Consider the following 23,869-nt stretch of genomic DNA (forward strand, 5'->3'; position numbering starts at 1 on the left):
TTTTAATATATAGTTGAGAAGATAAATTATAACTCACGACACCAATAAAGACTAGAAACTATGGAAAACTTTAGCAGTAAATCAACTAGTAATGGGATGATGATTGAAGTAATACAAGAAGAACCAAATGTTGCATCTTACGACAAGAAAAAATGGTCTGGATGTCTTCATTTGTGTAACTTAAAATATTTCATTCCATATTTCTCTTTTCCTATTTTTTTGGTCCATTATTCTTAGTTTTTTTTTATCGTACCAACCAATTATTCGCTATTCTTTATACTATAGCACCCTGTTATTCTCATTTTTATATTATACAACCCCATTGTTCTCTATTCCTTATAATGTAGCACCCATTATTCCATATTCTCTATAGTATACAACCTCATTGTTCTCTATTCTTTATAATGTAGCACCCATTATTCCCTATTCTCTATAGTGTACAACTCCGTAATTATCTATTCTTTATAATGTAGCACCCATTATTCCCTATTCTATATAGTGTAAAACCACATTGTTCTCTATTCCTTATAATATAGCACCCAATTATTCCCTATTCTCTATAGTATACAACCCCATTATTCTCTATTCTTTATAATGTAGCACCCATTATTCCCTATTCTCTATAGTATACAACCCCATTGTTCTCTATTCTTTATAATGTAGCACCCATTATTCCCTATTCTCTATAGTATACAACCCCATTATTCTCTATTCTTTATAATGTAGCACCCATTATTCCCTATTCTCTATAGTATACAACCCCATTATTCTCTATTCTTTATAATGTAGCACCCATTATTCCCTATTCTCTATAGTATACAACCCCATTGTTCTCTATTTCTTATAGTGTAGCACCCATTATTCCATATTCTCTATAGTATACAACCTCATTGTTCTCTATTCTTTATAATGTAGCACCCATTATTCCCTATTCTCTATAGTGTACAACTCCGTAATTATCTATTCTTTATAATGTAGCACCCATTATTCCCTATTCTATATAGTGTAAAACCACATTGTTCTCTATTCCTTATAATGTAGCACCCATTATTCCCTATTTTCTATAGTGTACAACCACATTGTTCTCTATTCCTTATAATGTAGCACCCAATTATTCTCTATTCTCTATAGTATACAACCCCATTATTCTCTATTCTTTATAATGTAGCACCCAATTATTCTCTATTCTCTATAGTATACAACCCCATTGTTCTCTATTCTTTATAATGTAGCACCCAATTATTCTCAATTCTCTATAGTGTACAACCCAATTGTTCTCTATTCCTTATAATGTAGCACCCATTATTCCCTATTCTGTATAGTATACAACCCCATTGTTCTCTATTCTTTATAATGTAGCACCCAATTATTCTTTATTCTCTATAGTGTACAACCCCATTGTTCTCTATTCTTTATAATGTAGCACCCAATTATTCTTTATTCTCTATAGTGTACAACCCCATTGTTCTCTATTCCTTATAATGTAGCACCCAATTATTCTCAATTCTCTATAGTGTACAACCCCATTGTTCTCTATTCTTTATAATGTAGCACCCATTATTCACTATTCTCTATAGTGTACAACCCCATTGTTCTCTATTCTTTATAATGTAGCACCCAATTATTCTTTATTCTCTATAGTGTACAACCCCATTGTTCTTTATTTCTTATAATGTAGCACCCAATTATTCTCTATTCTCTATAGTGTACAACCCCATTATTCTCTATTCTTTATAATGTAGCACCCATTATTCACTATTCTCTATAGTGTACAACCCCATTGTTCTCTATTCTTTATAATGTAGCACCCAATTATTCTTTATTCTCTATAGTGTACAACCCCATTGTTCTTTATTTCTTATAATGTAGCACCCAATTATTCTCTATTCTCTATAGTGTACAACCCCATTGTTCTCTATTCCTTATAATGTAGCACCTATTATTCCCTATTCTCTATAGTATACAACCCCATTGTTCTCTATTCTTTATAATGTAGCACCCATTATTCCCTATTTTCTATAGTGTACAACCCCATTGTTCTCTATTCCTTATAATGTAGCACCCAATTATTCTCTATTCTCTATAGTGTACAACCCCATTGTTCTCTATTCTTTATAATGTAGCACCCATTATGCTCTATTCTCTATAGTATACAACCCCATTGTTCTCTATTCCTTATAATGTAGCACCCAATTATTCTCTATTCTCTATAGTGTACAACCCCATTGTTCTCTATTCCTTATAATGTAGCACCCAATTATTCTCTATTCTCTATAGTGTACAACCCCATTGTTCTCTATTCCTTATAATGTAGCACCCAATTATTCTCAATATCTATGGTGTACAACCCCATTGTTCTCTATTCCTTATAATGTAGCACCCCAATTATTCTCTATTCTCTATAGTGTACAACCCCATTGTTCTCTATTCTTTATAATGTAGCAACAAATTATTCTCTATTCTCTATAATGTAACACCGTAGTATGCTCTATCATTTATAGTGTAGCATCCAATTACACTCTATTCTTTATAATATACCACTCTATTATTTTCTATTCTGTGTAGTGAAGCACCTTATTAATCTCTATTCTCTTTAGTGTACCATTATATTGTCTTCTATTCTTTATAATGTAGCAATCCATTATTCTCTACAGTGTACATGTGTTGCACCCCAGTATTCTCTGGTATCTATAGTGTACATATGTAGCACCTCATTATTCTCAATTCTTTATATTGTAAGATCCCACTACTCTCTACTCTTTATAATGCAGTACCCTATTATTCTCTAGTGTCTATAATGTAGCACCTTATTATGCTCTAACAGTTATAGCCCTCTTGTTTATATAAGCGAAAACACTGTGAACACGAATGGCCATCGTCGCCAATTTGCAAGATGATACAATCGACTGGGGAGAGTTGTTGAACTGACGTAAAGCAAATTAATGATATAAGGGTTTTCTACAAAGCTATTACAAGACAAACTAGAATACACAGGTGTTATGAGTGAAACTCTACTTCAACTATTTTTATTTCACACCCTTATGAGCATTTGACAGTCTTAGAAGTATAGCGTTGTTTGAAAATTACAGGAATGAAAGATCCAGATCAATCTCTGGTGGAAATTCAAAACAATTGCTATTATTTTGATGATAAGCATGGGAACTAACAGTACGAAACACAAGCAATGATGTCGGACTGATACACATATATTTAAGCTCATAGTATACTGCAAAATTTCCTTTCAAAATTTATTAATTGCACTTAATTCTCGCGTACCCTTTTTTTTTTAGATAAAAAAAGAAACATGTAAACACCGATAATTTGTTATGTATCAACTGTATGTGTTCTATAACAGTATGCTGCTTTTCCCAGTTTTTATTGATAATTAACTTGAACATAAAAGTTATTCCACTATATACGGGAAGGAACAGACAATCAGAGTTACTTATTATGTGATTGATTCTGAAGGAAAAGGTTTTGCAACTTGATTATATATTCATGATACGACAAAATGTTGCCATCAACTTCATAGTGTAAACATTAACACTTTATAGTGTATCACTAAGCGCTTATATAACTGCTAAATGATTAAGAAAGGTCAGACCTCTCCAGCTGTATTAACAAATGGTTCAGTATGGTGCAATGGAATACAATTTAAAATAATGAATTAAACGTTCCGAACTACTAGTCTCTTACACTTTGTGTGTAACTTTCTCGTTCTTTTTTGCTTATTTTTGATCCAGCTTTTTCAATCTGATTTTACATTTAATATAGCTGCCCTAAGTAAAATGTCCAGGTTCTGATATTAGACAAAATATATAGTTCAACATGTTCAATCACAGTCTGCGTGTGTCTGAAATACATTTATTTAATCCATTAAATAATGCATCCGAGACTGTCTGTAGAACTTTATAAATTAAATCTACAGACTTGTCTTTGAAGACTGTTCGAGTTTCCTTAAAGTATGGGATTGCACTCGGACATGGGGTTGGTTTCGTTTTAAATGTAAGAAGAGTTAAAGTAAAGCGGGAATTGTGGAGACTTTTTCTTCGTAATACCCTAAGCATTATACAGAATAGGTTATTGTGTGTAACATTCAATGCTCAGGAGTAAATAATCCTTATATGATTTGAGAAAAGAGGCAAAAAATACCAAAGGGAAAAAAACTCAAAAGTTGAAAATAAATTGACAAAGACATGGCAAAAAAAAAAACCCAAAAGACAAAAAAAGACACACAACAGAACACAAAACACAACATAGTAAACTAAAGACAACACTAACCCCATCAAAAAGCGGGTTAAAAGAACAACATGAAAAATTGAGTTTATTTTGTGATAGATTTCGTAAGATTTTGATTTGACAGTATTTAGAATTGAAAATTCGTACTCGCTTTTTGAAACAAAAAAATTCATCAAGCATCGAAACTAACAGTCGCAAATAATATTCATTATCTTCCAGAATCTGTACTATCTTGCTCCAACAACAGAAATGTATATTCGGTTGTAGATAGTTTGACAACCTCTTTCTCGAAATATAAAGGGAGTTTCCTCACTTACTATGAATGACGATGTTATTCAGGGTACCGTGTATCTATAATAATGCACCTTTCAATTCATGATTGATATTTGTTTATTTATTATGCCTAAAAGACAATCAATATATTTTGCATTAAATGCTTATATGTTTACGTAATAGCTTTCAACGTTTTGTGATTGTTTTAACACATGACTTTTTGTGAACTTTAATAATTTATTGAAAATCGAACATGTAAGCCAAAAAAAAAACAGTATGCATTGACTGTTTTGCGAACTTATTTACCGAATTCAAAGTATTGCGTTTATGAATCCCCTGTCAATAAATGATGCAACAAAATATATTATATAAGCTGCAATATATTTTGGATGGTGTAATATAATTGCATCACGGCATCATACACATTTTGTTAAATGCATGCACATTCTGACGTATTGTCCACTGTAAGGAGCATGGGCATTAGCTATTCTCAATTTAAACTTCCCGCTTTTACCCGTGTAAATAATGTTATGTGTATAATGCATCTCAGAATACATTCACTCAAACACCAACATTTTATAAATCCCTCAATGAAAGCTCTTAAGAATCTAACTTAACCACTCATTTATACGTCTGTCATTTATGCATCTTGATTGGTGTATGCATATGTACTTTAGTTCACATCTTGGTTCAACTACCAAATCGCCTTTTTTATTTGAATACGGTAGACGTTTTTTTGCTTTTGATTATCATACATATTTGCCAGTTAAATCAGTTCGAGTTTATTTTAGAACTATTTTCAACACAAGTTGACATATATTTCGCTTTGGTCTATTGATACCATTGTCCCGAATACGTCGGCAGTATGGATAATGCTTTAATATGTAATCACAATTTACCGATTCGAATGTCCCATGTTTTATATATTTATAATTAACATCATATTCCTTGTAACATTCACTCGATTGTCCGACTGTGAGTCACTAGTGTGTATTGGAGATGTTCTGTGGTCCTAATTCTTGCATGCTCATTATCTTTTTTTATTCCTTTAAATGTTTCAGTAAAATTAATGAAAGTCGTCGTAATCATTCTTTTGATGAAAGTTAGAATTACTGTACGATATCACTCCATAGTTGGGCTCCGTCGCGGTCTAACCGACATGCAGTGTGTTCCATTACAAACTCCAACGTCCTTCTATCGTACCATTTTTCATTTTTAAGTTCAGGAAGAGTAATAACGACCAATTATTTTCACTGCCGACATATCTGTAAAACATAAACATAAATATGAGGAAAGAGTTTTTCCTTTGTTTCCTTAATGTATGTTTTTTCAAATGATGATTTTGATATCTTATATTTGCTAATATCGGAGGAATATAAAGCTTCAACTAAATGCCAATCATCATAATAATCATACAATTTCTTATATTTATTTATGAACAATCTGACCAAACAACACACGTATAGAAATACTGCTGTTAAAATTTTTTAATAATTAAAAATAAAACATGAAACTAATTTTAATCATATGTTTGTCTGAATACAGAAGAAAAAACTATAACATAATCATCATATATTCAACTTAATGAATAGAAGGCTGACATGAGTTCACGACAAAACATTTCACACTCACGAATGATCAAAGTATATATTCTATGTAATTTTAGTTTAGTTGGAGGACAAATATTATGACAATACTTGGCAAGAATTGTAGGTCACAAGTGATTTAGATTTTAACATAGAGATTAAACTAAATATAAGATTCGGACTCAAAATACACCAACTAAGATCATATACAAACCAAACGCCACATTCTCTACATGTTTTACAATTAGTTTCAAGTAATGACCACTGGTTTTACATTAAATTTGTTCTCATCTGTACATCGGTTTTAATTACCTCTTTATGGTAAATGTTCAACCAGTAAACAATATGCACATGTAATTTACGAATAGGGCTGTAAACTGTTACATCAGTTAGGCGCAGACCAATTCATATTGTTTTTAATTATAAACTTTTTTTGGGGGGGAAGGGGGGTTTCGGGGGGATGGTGGTTAGATAAATTGTTTAAATTCCATTTTTTTTTACAGAAAACATACATTTGTTTCAGGAAGGGGTGAGGAAAATTGTTTCATTCCATTGAAACTGAAGGGCGGGGTAATCAACATGAAGTTAAAAAAATGTTCCTTTATGTTATGGATGAAAAATTGTTTGTTTTTTATAAATATGAAAAATAATGGTTTGTCGCAATAAGATGAATGGTTAATACCTTCAAAAAATTGTTATATTGATTTGTAGAACTTTGAGTGTTCTAAAGATATCACAATTAAACAGGATAACACAGCATAATTGTAGGCGAAAAAAATATTTTGAAAATAAGGGATTGATTGATTGGTGGTTGCTTCATGTCTAGTTGCAAATATTTCATACGTGTTCAGGACATGAACAAATTCACAATCAAAACAATAGGTAGGTCTTATAATAGAAGCCACTCGGGACGAAGTTCAGAGAAATTTAGACTGCCATTCGAAAATTAGAGTATATTGGATAGGGAAAGAGTATATCCCTTGCAACAGGTCACCTACAGACTCTTGAAAGTGTTGTTGCAAGGATTTTTAACGTGCTCTGATCTCTCTTTACACAAGTTATCAGATTTAATGTCTCCATTCTGACAGGTCGTGGCTGCATACTTGTACATCCCGCACAGCCAAACTGATGATACACTTTGACAAGGGTTTTACTGTCGATTGTAAATAAGACCTAAGTGAAAATATTTCTATTACCCCAAAAATCTTAGTGGTGATTTTGGAAATTAATATTCTGGACTGGTACTAACTGTTAAAAATAACATTTTCCAAAACAGGTTCACAATAAATATGTTTCCCTAAAAAATGCAGGACTTTGCAAGAAATAGTTGTATACAAAAAGAAAAGAAAAAATGTTCGTGCTAAATAATAAAGCCGTTATTTCAATAAGTAATATGCATGCTATCAATACATCTGTTATCGTGTTTCCGTTTGAAAAAATCTGTATGCATAATCTGGAACTGTTTGAAAATTGAGTTGTTATAAGGACCGTACAAATCAGACCAAAATTCATCTTTTATTTTGTATTTGAATGTTCCAAAATCTATCAAAGTCTTATATATATATATTTATGTGCGCTTGCATAAGGTGAATTCATATATTGACCCAGCTCAGATGTAAAATGAATATTCCATTAGCAAAAAAGAAACAAAATATTAGAAATCATTTTTCTTTCAATAATTGTAACCTCCTTAAATATTCATGGTAAAAACCACGTTCTTAATATCAAGTTATATGTATACTTAACATACACAAGTCCTATATTGACTATCGACTGCATGTAGTCAAAACCTGATTTAAACTATATGTAAACATTGGATTTTATCAATGGAAACGTAATAAAGTTTATTCTAAGTGTTTAGTTAACTTTAGCTCAATGTGAAAACGGCCTAACACAAAAATTTGAAAAAGTACATACTCTAGGACTGAGAACAAGCAATATTCAAAAATGTTTAGGGTTTTGTTTTGTTTTTTTATTTAATTATGGTTTTATGTCTAGCGTTGCACTAACAAACGTTGATTTTTATATTTAGCATTGTCATAACGATTTCAAAACTATATCGTCAGATAATTTGTGTTCTGTCTTTATTGGGTGTGTCTTGACCATTGAACAAACCCTGACATGTTTTCTGTTATGCAAAAAGTAAAATAACAAAATACCGATATTCTAACAGAAAATTCCCTAAGCAATGGCAACTCAAAAGCTCAAACACATCAAACGAATGATAACAACTGTCATATTCATGACTCGGTACATTCATTTTCTAGTGTAGAAAATGATGGATTAAACCTGGTTTTATAGCTAGCTAAACCTCTCACTTGTATGACAGTAGCAAAAAATGCCATTATATTGACATTGATGCGTGAAGAAAACAAAAAGACATAATAGGTAAAAATGTCAAAAATAGGAGTACAGCAGTCAAATTGTGTTATAATCTTAATCACAATGAAAACAAACAAATAGGTCAACATAAAAAATAAGGCATAGAGACAAAGCACATTAGTAAAAACGAAATACAAGAATACAAAAATTTAACATAGCAGAATAACACAGTGACGTGATGTATACGTACAGAGCCACGTCAAATGGATATTACCAAAAACAGACTAAACAGTAAAAGTAATAGTTTACAAAGACAAATGAAAGAATACTATAACACGTTTTAAAGATGATAAACAACGTCAGTACCTAGAATCTATATTTCAAGACCATCGTGTACTATTTGTGAAGTTGATAAGGAATATTTATCAACAAGGTCTTGTTTAAGAAAAAGGACGAGACGTTCTTTGACATACTCCTGGTTCATCAACTTTCTGCTCACTGATGACGTTTTATAAAGACTTGGTCGATTGGTTAAGTGATTTTCTGTACACAAGATTGCATCAACATTTAAAACAAATTAAATTTGGCAGGGTCATGTTGTTTACTAGACTGACTTAACATGTTTATGAAGTTGAAGATGTTTAAAGAACACAAAAGACTAGAAGAAACTAAAGGCATTTACAAACTTATAATTATATCGCATAAAGACCAAATACGCACGACAAAGAAAACTTAATTGACGCGGCCAAAAGTATCTAATTATTTCATGTTTATTCTTAGTTAAAATAAAAATTCCTATATATAAAAATATGAAGTTTTTGTATGATTTACAGGAAAGCAAATCTCCACCACTGCCAAAATTGCATATAAGTTAATAAAATGTAGTCACCGTGTAGCCTTCCATATAATTAATCAGTTATATGACATCGGACAAATATATAAGTTCATGTTTTCCATGTACCTTCACTATACATGTACATATGTTTGTAGCATCCGCAATCAAGGTAAAAACTCATTAACTATACCTGGCTTATATTACGCGTAATTTCAATCGTTATTTTTCTGACAAAGTGTTCGGTTTTAGGTGACGTTATTTGATGTCATGTGTACGTTTGTTTGGCATTTCATCGACGTAGTAAACTAAGATAGAGAATTTATATTGTAAAGGGATACTTTCCACATGACTTTTTCAATAAATGTGTTCAATGATGAAATTAATATTTGACAGGGTTGGATTTTTTACACAAGAAAACAAGTTGTTTCAAAAATGGCAAGCAGGCACATTGATTGTGAGTTTAAAGATGCATAGATTCAGTTATCCTATCAAACATTTTAAAGACCTGATAAATCAGCGTATAGTAAAATAGTTTTTTTTAATGGTAATGTAACTTATATGAATCATACGCATTGGGTAAGCCATCATCTGACACTTAAATTATTTTCAAAAGCGGAAGTTACTATTTTCACTTTCACAACAACTAATTTGAACATGTACTTTGAAATTATATCTGTAGAACACAACATTAAAATATATTATAACAATACTTACAATGTAGGATATATACAACAGGAACAAGAATGGTTAGTCAAGATATTGCATAATCTTTCTCAACTGTAAGTCAGATGTGTTAAGCAAAATCTTCGACTGAAAAAAATAAATGTCTATGTTAAAAATACAGGTAAAACAGTAGGTTCATGTAAACACTTTTGTATATCCATATAATATCACAAAAACTTATATGTACTGATTTTTTGTCATCGTTAAATACCCTATATCCTCTGTTTTTTTTTCTGTTTTTTTTTTTTTTGTTACTTCTATTATGTATTTTGTTTTTTTGTAGACTAGTGTTTGTGTAATGTGGTGTACTTTGTAAAGTCTAGTCTGCGGATAACAAACTGTTATGCAGTTGATCCAAACTTGCCAATATCAACGCATATGCGCGAAAAACAATCATAGGGTAATAGTGTTTTTAGTTTAAATGTGTGTATTGTGACATGAAAAAATATTTCTTTATTCAAAATTATAATCATTTGCTTGTGCTGATGTACTTTAAAACATTTTTTTAGACGTTTCTATAATAAGTTTTGAATTAAAAAAAACATAAAATATTACTCACCTTTGGATGTCAGTGGAATTAATTAAGGTTATGTTTGTGAATACCTCATATATAGACGTTTTAAACATTTCTTTAAATGAAAAAGGAAAACATGAATCAATTCGTTAAAATTAGATATATAAAACATATGTATGATTCAACTCAACATACTAACATGTGCAAATTTAGAGACATGTTTAATCAAATATCAATTAATTCATGAGATAATGGTCATTTATTTGAAAATCATTTGTTCATGGAAGGAATATTTTGTTTTCATGAAAATATTATTGGAAAAAAAGCAAAAGTGAGTACAAGGTTTATTTCAAATATGACATTATCAAATTAGTCAAACTAAACCAATAACACATCGTGTAATATAGACATGATGTAAACGTGTCATAAAGTATTTAGAAAACGTCTTAATCATAATATACAATGTTACATGTCACTTATGTCGTTTTAGTGAATGAAATAAGGTTGTGTGAATGTATGTAGTTCAAATCTGTATGGAAAAAGGGGCAAACACGATATTTCTATGACCTATCGAAGTAGACTAGTTATCGGGTTTGTCCTAACATGAGCAACACGACGGATGCCAATTATGGAGCAGGATCTGCCTACCCTTCTGGATCACCTAAGATTACCCCTATTTTTTGGTTGGGTTCGTTTTGCTTAGTCTTTAGTTTTCTATGTTGTGTTTTGTGTACTATTTTTTGTGTGTTTGTTATTTTTCTTTTTTAGCCATGGAGTTGTCAGTTTATTTTCGATTTTTGAGTTTTAATGTCCCTCTGATATCTTTTGCCCATCTTATCTAAATGTATTACAAACATGTATTAACATAAAACTTAAATATGTATCGATTGAAACATTATTAGTAAATAAAATTTAAAACTCGTGATTATGAGGTAGAACGAACTATATGCGTCCCTCTGTAATACTACAAAGTAGGATAAGTTTATTCGTTTGTATTATTTTTTCGTCTATTTTTTTTTATTATTGATTACTCATAGCTGAAATCCAAATGGGAACGTCAATAAAAGACTGCTCTCTCATATTCATAAACAACCGTTACTGCATTCATTAAGCTAGATAATAGTGTTAGTTAACCTGTAAATTTTGTTAATTAAATACGAATTAATAGCTACGAGATAACGTTGATTATATAGATGCATGCACGTACAAACCGTACATAACTATTTCACAATATTGAGACGAAGACACATACAAAAAGGTTAGACATCGTTAATTAATGATACATACAAGTTGCAGATGAAATTATTTAAATTACATATATGATATGCATAATATATTTAGGTCGATAAATCAAACATTAATTGCAAACATTTTTTTTATCAAATTACGTGTACAATTTATTCTTATTGTGCAATATGCATTGTGTGTCTGCATGCAATTTTCTCATTCACAGACTAACATACATTTGTACATACTTATTCATTCTTCTTAACAAGTCATTATTTACACACATTGAATTTTATAAAATCAAATTAAAAGACATTGCCAATCATATATGAATTGATTCGTTCAGAAATACCCACATGTTTTAAGGCGATTTTGTTTATGGGACTGATAATCCTCTCATTCAAAGCTATGATTCCTTGCCTGGCTTTGGCTTTACCTTATGTTCTTTTTGGTTTATAAGCTCTTCATTTTTTTTTTTTTTCATTAAGTTTTTGATTTTCAAATATTTCGGCCATATATTCACTGAAGAGACATGTGATCTGCATCGGATAGAAATCGACTAATGCACGTTTTCATGTACATGTATCATACTTTGAATGATTTTGGAACAGTCAGATACGAAATAAAAGATACTTTTTGGTCTATTTTGTAGGAATCTTATATCGACCTAATTTTCAAACAGTTACAGATTTTGCAAAGATATTTTTTCAACCCAAAATAAGTTAATAGATGTATTGATAATCATGTGCATGAGGTCGATTTCTATCCGACGAAGCTCATGTATTGTGGAAATGTGCATCTTGTGCAGAAAAATTGGTAACGTTAATGAGATTTTGTCTTGATTGACTGAAACATATAAACAGTATACGAATATGTCAGAAAATTTATCTTTACCCTTTTCTTCCAATAAGTATATTCTTACCATCATAAAAAAAGTACACCATGAATTGTCTCTGTATCTCTATGTACGACCTCTGCCATTGTTACTGGTGATACTGTGACTTTTAATATTTGATTACCATTTGAGCAATATATTTTGCTACCATAAACATAAACGCCTATGTTTGTTCTTGTTTTATTCGTGCTGACTACTTTGAAAGCATTTGTTCCATTGAGATCAGAAGATTCCAAATCTCCTCTTTGATATTCCATCCAATACAGTCGTTTTTTGTTATTATCTGAAATATAAATAGTGTTCTTAGGTTTACTCACATCAGTTTTGGTCGTTGTTTTATTTCAATATGGTGTCACATGGCATTCATGTCGTGACTATATTGAAATAAAATAAACACAATTATCGCCTCACAATTGACACACGATTCATTACATTGATCAATGATAATGAATACTTAGCACAACAAAATAATTATACAAGTAATACTAGTTATAAATATACAAATAGTGGAATTGTTGATTAACATTATCAAGGCCTGACCTGTAACAACAATTTAGTAACACGAGTTAAAATTAAGTCTGGCAGGTATAAACAGTTTTCACTAGTTGTTCAAATCAAATGTTGTCATTTTTGACCACTCGCGACACACAAAAGTTGGTTGAAAAGTTTTGTAATTTTCTTGTCGAAGGGTGTCAGTTTTCTCGGAATAACCACGAGCCTTTCGTGATTACTAATAGTTTATTCTTATTATGTGAAGAATGGTTGTATGAATAATAATAATATTATTATTATAATCATTATCATGATTATAGCATTGTTATTCAATGGAAATCCTTAATGTAGATTAAAACACTCTTTGTATATAAACCAGTTCTTACTAAAAGTAAAATAATAAAAATACCGAACTATACGAATTTCAAAACAGAAAGTCCTTTTTAGAATTGCAAAATCAAAAGCATAAAAGCTTAAACACAACTTACGACCGGAAAACAACTGTCATGTTTCTGACTTGGTACAGGCATTTCCTTATATAGAAAATGGGGGATTAAACTGGTTTTATAGCTAGCGAAATCGCTCACTTATATGACAGCCGCATTGAATTCCATTATATTAACAACAATGTGTGTTTAAAACAAACGGCCATAATAGGTAAAAACGTCACAAATTGGGATACAGCAATTAACACTGTAATACAATCTTAATAACTAATTAAACAAATAACAGTTTCAACAAAGAATCACAAAATGGCATATAGACAAAGAACATAAGCAAAAACGAAAGACAATAATTAAAAATTGACCATAGCACAATAACACAATGACGGGATGCATGAGTACCGATCCATATGTATATAATAAAAATTGACTAAACAATAAAGGTTACAAAAAAAAAGGACAAACACGGGAAACTTTACACGTACAATGATATAATTAAGAGGATAAACAACGTCAGTGCCTAAAATCTATACTTCAAAACTATCATATATTATTTGTGAAGTTAATACAGAATATTTATCAACAAGGTCTTGGTATCCTTCAGTGATTTTTTTAGAAAGAGGACGAGACGTTCTTTGACATAACCTTGGTTCATCACCTTTCTGTTCAGACACTGGTGACGTAAAGTCTAAGTAGCAGCGTCAAGCTCTTGAATACCGAATGAGTAGGGAAATGTATATATTTGCAGGTGAAGTTGGTATGTTGCTGCTAAGGTGGAGTAAGTTTATAAATTCAATTCAAATCGACTCGCTTGTCATAGGTTCTGTTATTGAGATGACCGCTTATGTCAAATTCGAGGTATAAGTCTAACAATTGAGGTAGAGGAGGCCGTGTCTGTTGTTTGTTTTATTTCAAGTTCCGGGGGATATATTAATGGGTTCCAAATCAGAAAAGTTGGATTGTTAAGTGAAAAAACATCATCAATATATCTAAATGTGAAATTAAATGATCGGACATCTTTGATTGTCATGTTTTTGACAAGTGTCTGAAGTAACTGCAACTCGTATGAAAATGAGATGAGGTTAGCAAGGAGAGGCGCACTGTTCGTTCCCATAGGAATACCGACAACTTGTTGAAAAAAGTATCCCTCCAAATTCAATAAATATGTTGTCAATGAGAAATTCCAGCATACTGATCACTTGTTGCTCTGTGTAGCATGTTTTACCTTTTTGTTCAACCATCTTTGTTTGAGTATTGGTGTTAAAAGCTACTGTTAACAACCGTGACCAAGGTCATGCTGTTATTAAAAAAAAATAAAATATTGTTATATGAATTAAAAGAACCTGTCTGCTTAATGTTTTATTGTTTTGACTGCTCACATATTTATTTAAGCGGGGCCCTTTTATAGTTTACTGCTTAGTATCCACAAGGTTGATAGGCAATAGTTCACCCATTATTGTTCACGTTATTCTTTGTTTAACTCAATGGATTGTTATCTTATTGGCAATAATGTCATTTCTCTAAATTTCTAATTTTGAAACATGTTATGGAAACAGCAATTGTTATGGGGTATTTTACACAAACATTACACCATTTTCGACTGATTGACATATTCATAGGTCTTTTCTTTTGAATATAATTTTAAACATAAGAAGTTAGCATCTATGGGTCACCGTACGGCAAATGTTTTTTTTTTTTTACATTTTGTAACAGATAGAAGGATTTAACAGACTTCACTTAGGCAAGTCAAAAAATAGAAAAATTACTTTTTCTGTGTATGTCACGGTCTAAAAAGAAATGAAATAACGTGAAATGACATGTTTGGAGGTTTTCTGAATATACTACTTTAGTTGATTTAGCAAACCTTTCAGAACTTTAGGTCTCAAATACCCTTTGACTCCGTACTTTACCTGGTCTTTTTAGATTTTTATTTTTATTTGAGCGTATCTATGATACGTTTCTCCTAAGTATGAACGAACATTCCAATACGTTAACGTATTCAGTTACTTTTTTCTTTCATTACATTTTCAGAATACATAGTTGTATGTTCTGTTCATGCTTTTCCTTTATATATTACTTAATTTGTAAATATGATTCTGATAAGCTTTCCACTTAGAACGAAAACACTACTTCTACATCATATCATAAGAACTGACTTCTTGTTCACGGCTTACGAATTATGGATAAAACATATTTTTGTCATTGAATTATAGCAAATTTGATTGAAAAACGTCTCGCTGCAACCTCTAAAAAGGATGCAAGAAAAACATTAAATGAAATCGTCAACACTTTAATCTAATTCCAAGAGTCTTTTATCATCATGGAGGCTATTGATCATCAATACCACATATTTTATATCCATAGTGTCTGGTTTTGTTTTAACATAAGCTATTGAGTGTACACACCTATACCCAAACCAGTTACATCTACCAACTCTTTGAGGGTCTGTTTGTCAGGACCATTTAATCTTGATCTTCTTATTTTGTATGTCTTTGTACTATAGTACAGCCAGCTGTAATCACATAATAGAACATACGTGAGAGAGTTGTGAATAAATGGTGAAAGTCGACTTCAGATCATATTTAGACATGTTCCTTAAAGGGAAAATGTTGTCGTTTAGACTGAATCACCTGAAACCATTTCATCTTTTCAAAGAATGTTTATTACGTCGATGTTTTTTTCTTTCTTATTCGTTACTATTTAGTTTATATCACTTAAATACCCTACGATGATATCGCAGAGATAATCCGTCATGTTTATTATGCGGCATTGACAATAAAACGAATAACGACGATGACGATGATAATGATGATGATGATGATGATGATGATGATGATGATTAACGTCCAGCAGCAAAATAATGTACATATTCAGAACGAGAACATGTTAGTTTAATATGACTTTTTACTAGACCAACACGCTGAGCCAGATTTTAACGTGCTAGTTGACAAGGTAACAGTCCGCAGGAAGACAAGTTACCTTACCCGGACACATTATTCTGACTCCGAGCCGACAAGTCTTTGCGCTTACTCCTTAATGCCGCGTGCTTAGCGGAGGAGCAGCAAATATCAGTTTTTAAGTCTTTGGTGTGACCCGGCCCACAACCTCCCGCACTCGAGGCGAACACGCTACCACGAGACCACCGAGGCGTTAAAACGAATACCATATCTGAACCTAATTGATTACATTTTCATGACATTATTACTTTTCAATAAATAAGTACCAATTTAAAACCCCTTTACTATCAGTTGATTTCAACAATCTGCATCCAAACGATGTATTCTTACCTATACGTTATTAAATGGTTAATAAGAATGTTTATGCCCTTGAGTAAAAATGGTGGTAACAACAACCACTATTGGAATTAAGTAAATGATAATAATGGTTGTTACAGTTGCTGTATCGTCAGACATTACCGGACTTATCATCGGTGCTGCCTCAAATTTCAGAATATAATATTCACAGAAGAAACAATACCAAACGACTTGTTATGATAAATAAATAATAGTATTCACTAACATTTAAAAATAAAATTGGAAAATGAAAAATGCAAGGATGACAACCTCAATAGTGTTGACTATTTCCTGTGAAGTCCCAAAGATTTGGTTAGATAATATGTTATAGATAATGCATAGTTTTGCGGAGTTTTTTTGTCGTATAGCACACCGAGGGGTGTCAGGATTAATCACATGAAAAGGGCAATCCTGACAGCCAGAGGTGTGTTATACGACAAAAAAAAACTTAAAATCTGCATTATCTGACTTATATATCGTCAAAATACATTATTTTCTGCACTGATTTGCAGGATTTTAATACTATTTTACCGAAAACACTAAAGTTGTATATTCTTTTCGGATACGTTCAGGTTTATATACGCCTTACGGCTCATTTACAATGTTTAATAAAATCACTGATTGATTTAGATATAAACTTTAGAAATCATTATCCAGTTACAATGAAAATATAACTGTTACAGTATGAAGCAAGACACAAATGATTTGTCACGGTGTATGAAAAATACAAGTCACTTTGTAAGTTGTTGACAATTTTATCGCGAAAAAGCAGATTATTCTTTTAACAACTTTAAATAAACTATTCAGAATAAATTTTGCCACTCTTTTGTCTAGCATTACATTTTTTTAAACTGATAACCTGGAGTATGCATTATGCATCCCCCCTATAGTTCACGGCTGTTATTCTGAAGAAAATAAGAATATTTAGTCATTTGATCATTTGATAGAGTAAAACAAAAACATAAATGTAAAAAGTTATGAACTGGCACGAAGGAAATATGCAATTGTGATACATGTACATACATGTACAAGTAACACGAAAAACGAATATCCAAGGTCGAAGAATGATTTCCAATACAACGTGAATCAATAGGATTTTCAAAATCCTACACACGAATGTTAATGTGTTAAATCTGGCTTGTTTTGAAAGTATTATGAAAAATATTGAATTATTAAATTCATCTCATATAATGTCTCTTTATTTTAGCGATAGATTAACAAAACTTCACATTATTTGTTTCGGGAGTTAAAATGTGCGTCAACGACGATTTGTTGGTATTTCCATCTAATAAACAGTGGAAATGATTGTTTTTGTCGAGCCAGAAATGATGGAATGGTAAAAATGTAAAACCCTTATTGGTAACATCACACGATTACTATCAAACGACTTAAATGTTTATTAAATAAGTTAATTATAGTTTGCATTTTAATCAGGGAAAATAATGACCTTACACAGGACATTATTTTATGTCTTGAAGTATTGGAACTTGGTATCGTCCGGGTTGATTCTTCCAAAAAAAAGACCTTACGTTATGTAAGAAAATAACTCCGTAAAGGTATATAATGTTACTTATCTTTTGAATATTGTTCCCAAAAAAATGCCAAAATAGAGAGACAAGAGCTTAACACACTGAACATAATTACTACATGTATATAGGTTCACTATTGTAAATAGTCTTTGCAAAATTTGTAAACAAGTAAGTAGTAACATATGCATTTCTTCGACATATTACACATGTTTTACTGAAGTTTCTGCGATCTTCTTTTAACATTGTAATGAGATGAAATAAAATGAAAAGGGAACCCACGTCATCCCGCCCGACCTTTTGCTCGTAAATCAGACTGGCATTACAAACATAGAATATAGAAATAAGAAAATGATGTATTATTGCCAATGAGACAAATATCCACCAAAGTTCAAGTGAAGTGGATGTTAGCAATTGTAGACAACCATACGGCCTTCAATAATGAGAATAAAAACCTAACTTTATAAAAGGTTCTGACATGTAAAACATATGAAACAATCCAATTGAGAATTATAACGGCCTAATTTATAACAAAACAATTTCCAAAAATCAAATATTAGACATGAATCAATTACAACGACTAAACAACAAGCTTTTGACTTCGGACAGGCACATTACGAATGTTGCGGGGTTGAACTAGTTTACTGGCGCTAAATCCTTCCCTTAACCTGGGACAAACAGAACAACATTAGAACAAATTTTGAAAATCAGTTGAAAAGGGCTCACCTCATCAGATCAGATACAAAAAAAAAAAACAAAAAAAAAAAAAACCCGAAAACACAGACCGGATGTGGCAGCGTATCTATACATCCCAAAACAAAAAAGGCACCAAGTAAAGACTTGATAATACTCGAAGATACTGAAAGCTGAAACCAATAACAACTAATAAAAAGAATCATGTATTTAAGACTAAGATATCAATCAATACACACCCAACACGCAATGGATTTAGTGTAAAAACGTCATTAATAGAAACCTTGACATTGTGCATTGACAGTCATCGACAGAGTGTAATTCCATGCATTTGTGTATAACATTAATATCAACTATTGATTAAATTTAATGATATCGAAAACAGCCAAACTTGTAAACCAAATTCTTGTCTCTATGGAAGAATATAGAAAAAGGTTTTAAAAGATTCGTGGTATCGAAATACTTGACTAAATAATTTTAGTAAAACATATATTACACTCATTCAAATTCAAAGCGTCAATTCAGACACGAATATAGCGAACGAGTTGTGATATATAAATGTTGTGTACAAGTTATCATTTTGTACAAATTATAATTTGTACAAAAAAGTTGTACAAATTATAATTTGTATTTGGACTTTGTACAAATTATAATTTGTAAACAAGTGCCTGTACAAATTACAATTTGAACACAATTCAACTAAAATTCACTTATAACTTGTACAATAATTTATAGTATGTATTTTGTTATAAAAAAAAAGCATAGATATACACTACAAAATATTTATATAATATTAAATGTTATTGATACATGAATACCAGTTAATTCTGATAGTACAATGAAAGTTGGCCTTAGTGGCAATTCTGATAGCATAATAGAAATTGACCCCAGTGACAATTCGGATAATATAATAGAAATTGGCCCCAGTGACAATTCTGATAGTATAATAGAAATTGGCCCCAGTGACAATTCTGATAGTATAATAGAAATTGGCTCTGGTAACAATTAGGATGATATTGACGTTGAATCACCAATCATTCGTGCCAAGAACCGTGAGCTGGCTGGCAAACAGATCCAAGCCGAATATCTAACCATGAAAACGAAACAGAAATTATCAGAGCTGGCTGTGGGGGATAATGTTATTTTACCAATTCCTCAGTATGATCGGTCCTCAACTGAAATCAAATTGAAGCTGTTAAAGCCACATCTTTATTCGCAGCAATGGTTTCTGAGCTAAAAATTTTGCTACGTGAAGCAGTTAAAAAGCTTTCAAAAACTGATGGTCAGGGTTTTCTTTCATGTAGATACAAAGGGGGAGAAGCACTTCTCAATATGTAAAATGTAAATGTAAAAAGCAAATGAGTTTGTGCGATTCCCGATGCCATAATTCACTCACACGCTCAAACAAATGGTGCAGAAATATTTTTGTATTCGGTAAATAAGGTTTTTTGTGCGGTCATTTAATAAAAAATCTATAGTGTGTATCAAAGCTTTTTTTATAAAAAAATCCACAATTTGAATTAATGTACACGTTATACAGCTGTTTCACAAATCACGCCTCTTTTGGGGAGATATATAAAATTCATAGATATTTTGTTTTGTTTACGTACTGGTTCTCAGATATGATCCCTATGTTTCATCTTAACTCGGGAATGTTACCAGTATAAATGCACATAGTAGGGGGTGGAATTGAATTCTGAGAAAGATCTTAAGTGAAGTGAGGGGAAGTGCAGAATTTTAGTATAAGTTTAAACTCTTAGAGGTTGGGGGTATATAAATGTCGAAAATATGACGCACAGCCCTGTGTATTTACATTTGAATAAAAAAGTAGTGCAAATCAACTTTCCATTTTAGGACATTATTTTTTACGAAACTTCATAGTAAAAGTTGCACAGTTCTAGCCGTAAAGGAAGTTCCTATGGGAAATTGCATTGTCTATATTTACTGAAATGCAACCTATAAGTGAATGTAAGTCAAAATATGTACACGTTGTAATTTGTACAAGCTTTTTTTGTAAAAATTTCAATTTGTACAAAGTAAAAATACAAATTAGAATTTGTACACAATGATAACTTGTACAACAACAAAAACACCGTGAGACGGTGCCAGAGGAGCATCACCTCCAAAAAAATAAACAATCGTCCCTTTGGTCGTAAATTTTTGTTAAGACTTCTCGTGTAAAACTGATATATATATCTAACTCTAGAAAAGTTCAGTTATTGCTGTTAATATTGGATCTATTTAAAGTAAGTTAGCTGTGGTGAATTTCGGCAGTATATTAAGAGTATTCTTGATTATTATGAGAAAATATCATCAAAATAACAGTAAGTATTGTTAAATTTATCAATCAAATCGAATTTAGACAGATAAGCTGGTTTTGTGCTTTCTCTATTATCCTATTATAACCAGATTCCCAAATGCCGTATTAATTTTAATTCAAACCTGTTTACGTAATCTAATGTAATAGCATATAGTTGATCATCTTGCAGAATGAAGTTCTTATTTGTCCCATCAAAATTACATCTATAGATCTTTTGTTGGTATATTTCTGTCCAATACACATGATTCAATAGCGGGTCAATAACCAGAGCTATTGGTTCCCTTGCACTTATTACCAATTTAGTGCTATAAGCTGTATCAGATGGATAACGAAACCTGTGAAATGTAAATAATACTTTTGTATAATTTCACACTTCCTAAAATGAAATAAATACATTCCGTGCGTTCGAAGCGCTTTTCAGGATTTTCTTTCGTGAAACACAGCAAATTATTGAAAACACGAAACCAACGAAATATATACAAAACATTTGTCAGAGGTGAAAATATTGAACAAAACCATAACCCATTGATCAAGACAAAGTGGTTAGCATGAAAAATGAAACCAAGGTTATTTGCTCCCATTTAAACAATTAAGATGAGAATAGATTAGCAAAGGTTTAATTATCAACTAAACAAAACAAAATTAATGTGACACTTGTTTCGTCTTCACTCTCTGTATTTTGAGGATATGAGGGTTCGTCCTACGAAAATATCCAACTTTCATTTGTATGTTAACTTCTCTCTTTGATTGTAGTTTTCTCTCTCCCAAACCAATCTTTTCATATTTGAAAATCCCTAATAGTACCTTATGTACTTTTAATTGAAGTTATTGGCGTTCAGTCTATCAGAATGATTCCTCCAATATATTTTATGATTTAACCATTATATGTTATTAAAATTTAAGACCATTGTTTTCATTCTTATTAGCAATCACTACAGTATATTATATTATACTATGTAAGATAAACTAATTTGGGGTAATATAAATGACGTGGATATATTTATAAGTAACTCAAGGTTTATCAGGTCTTTGTATGGACTTCAACAATAATGGAAACCATGATCGTTAAGTAGCTAAAATGCATCAATATGGCGAAATATGAAATAATTTAAACAAGAAAAACAATAAACATAATACAAAACTCAGAACTTCATTGAATGATCCCGACTTAAAACAGGCACACAATGAATACATTAGGTTGCACAAGATTGTTTGTGTGTAACTGTCACTCTAAGCTGGAACAGTATTGTGACAGCATAAGTTAGGAACCAACTGCTTAAATCAGTTGAAAAGGATTTTAGTGATAAGAACGACGCATATCACAAAACTATAAAGTCACACAGTAGTTACTATTTCTATGTAGCAATATTCCAGCCTGCATACGAAATACATATCTCCAAGTTGATATGATTTTCCAGGGCTTGCACTTCCTATCACCATTTCCTTGATAGAGGGTTGTTGTCCACAAGGAAGCTAGTAAAGCATCAGTCCCAAGTGGTGAAGTTAAAATAATCTCTTCGTAAGTTTTAAGGAAGCCATCAGAAGTTGGTTGATCGTTATGGAATATCCGTTTCATAGATGTTCATAATGTCGTAACTACAATCCCGTCAACTCTTCCCGAATGTGAACTACCGAATTAGCCTTATTACCAAATATTTGTACTTATATGAGCAATACGACGGTTGTCTTATGTGGAACAGTGTCTACTTACCTTTCCGGAGCACCTGAAATCACCCCCAGATTTAGGTGTTCGTGGTGGTCAGTCTTTAGTTTTTTTTGTTGTGTTTTTTGCACTTTGAAGCTTTTTTTTTTCTTTTTTAGTCATGGCGTTGTCAGTTTATTATTTGACTTATGGGTTTGAATGTCCTTCTGATATCTTTCGCCTCCCTTTAAATGTAAGATGATTAAAGCCAAATACAATTAGTTGTCGTCTATAATAACTTTCAGTCAATCTTTTAACATTTTGCCAGAATGCTGAACCATTGATAAAATGGGATTCCTGATATTGTATTTAAATAGATAAATGATTCCAGCCAAAGTCAGGAGTACTGAAATACAACATACTCATGTATATATCAATTTCAAGATTATAAGAAAATGCTTTGATTGATTACCTCAAAATGTCGTCTTTATTATGCCTCGGGAAAAAAATATATCCAGTTTTATAATCATAGTCTAAGGAATATATATTACTCTGCAGATTGGATACTAAAGTTGATACTACTCCATTGAGCAAGTTTGTTTCTTTAATTGAACCATGAATAGAATAGATTATCTTGTTTTGAAGCCCTGAAATTAAAGAAAAAAAGCCAAAACATTCTATTATAATTATACTCTAAGTTTTCTTTCTTACATTTTTCCCCCCAAAACCAGCACCAGATAGTGTTGGCTTTGGTCGCTGTATATTTTTGTTTTTATTTACGAAGTAAAGCTGAATTATCTACTTAAGCTTTAAAGAACACATTAAATAAATAGAGATTACCCGTTC

The 23,869-nt window shown here is 31.4% G+C and overlaps 1 long non-coding RNA gene across 2 annotated transcripts; it reads right to left on the bottom strand.

Moving 5' to 3' along the window:
- Positions 1 to 4,611: 4,611 nt before the first annotated feature.
- LOC127736844 (uncharacterized) lies at positions 4,612 to 23,666 on the bottom strand. 2 transcript variants are annotated; one of them, XR_007999212.1, is made up of 6 exons: positions 23,496 to 23,666; positions 21,504 to 21,716; positions 15,955 to 16,061; positions 10,538 to 12,897; positions 9,970 to 10,065; positions 4,612 to 5,777 (listed from the first exon to the last, which is right to left on the bottom strand). It is a non-coding gene; the product is annotated as an uncharacterized LOC127736844 (long non-coding RNA). The 2 variants fall into 2 exon arrangements; XR_007999211.1 differs by having other exon boundaries at positions 9,970 to 12,897.
- Positions 23,667 to 23,869: the final 203 nt, after the last annotated feature.

Source organism: Mytilus californianus, unplaced genomic scaffold (genome assembly GCF_021869535.1).
Source record: "Mytilus californianus isolate M0D057914Y unplaced genomic scaffold, xbMytCali1.0.p SCAF_38, whole genome shotgun sequence".
Lineage (NCBI taxonomy): Eukaryota > Metazoa > Mollusca > Bivalvia > Mytilida > Mytilidae > Mytilus > Mytilus californianus.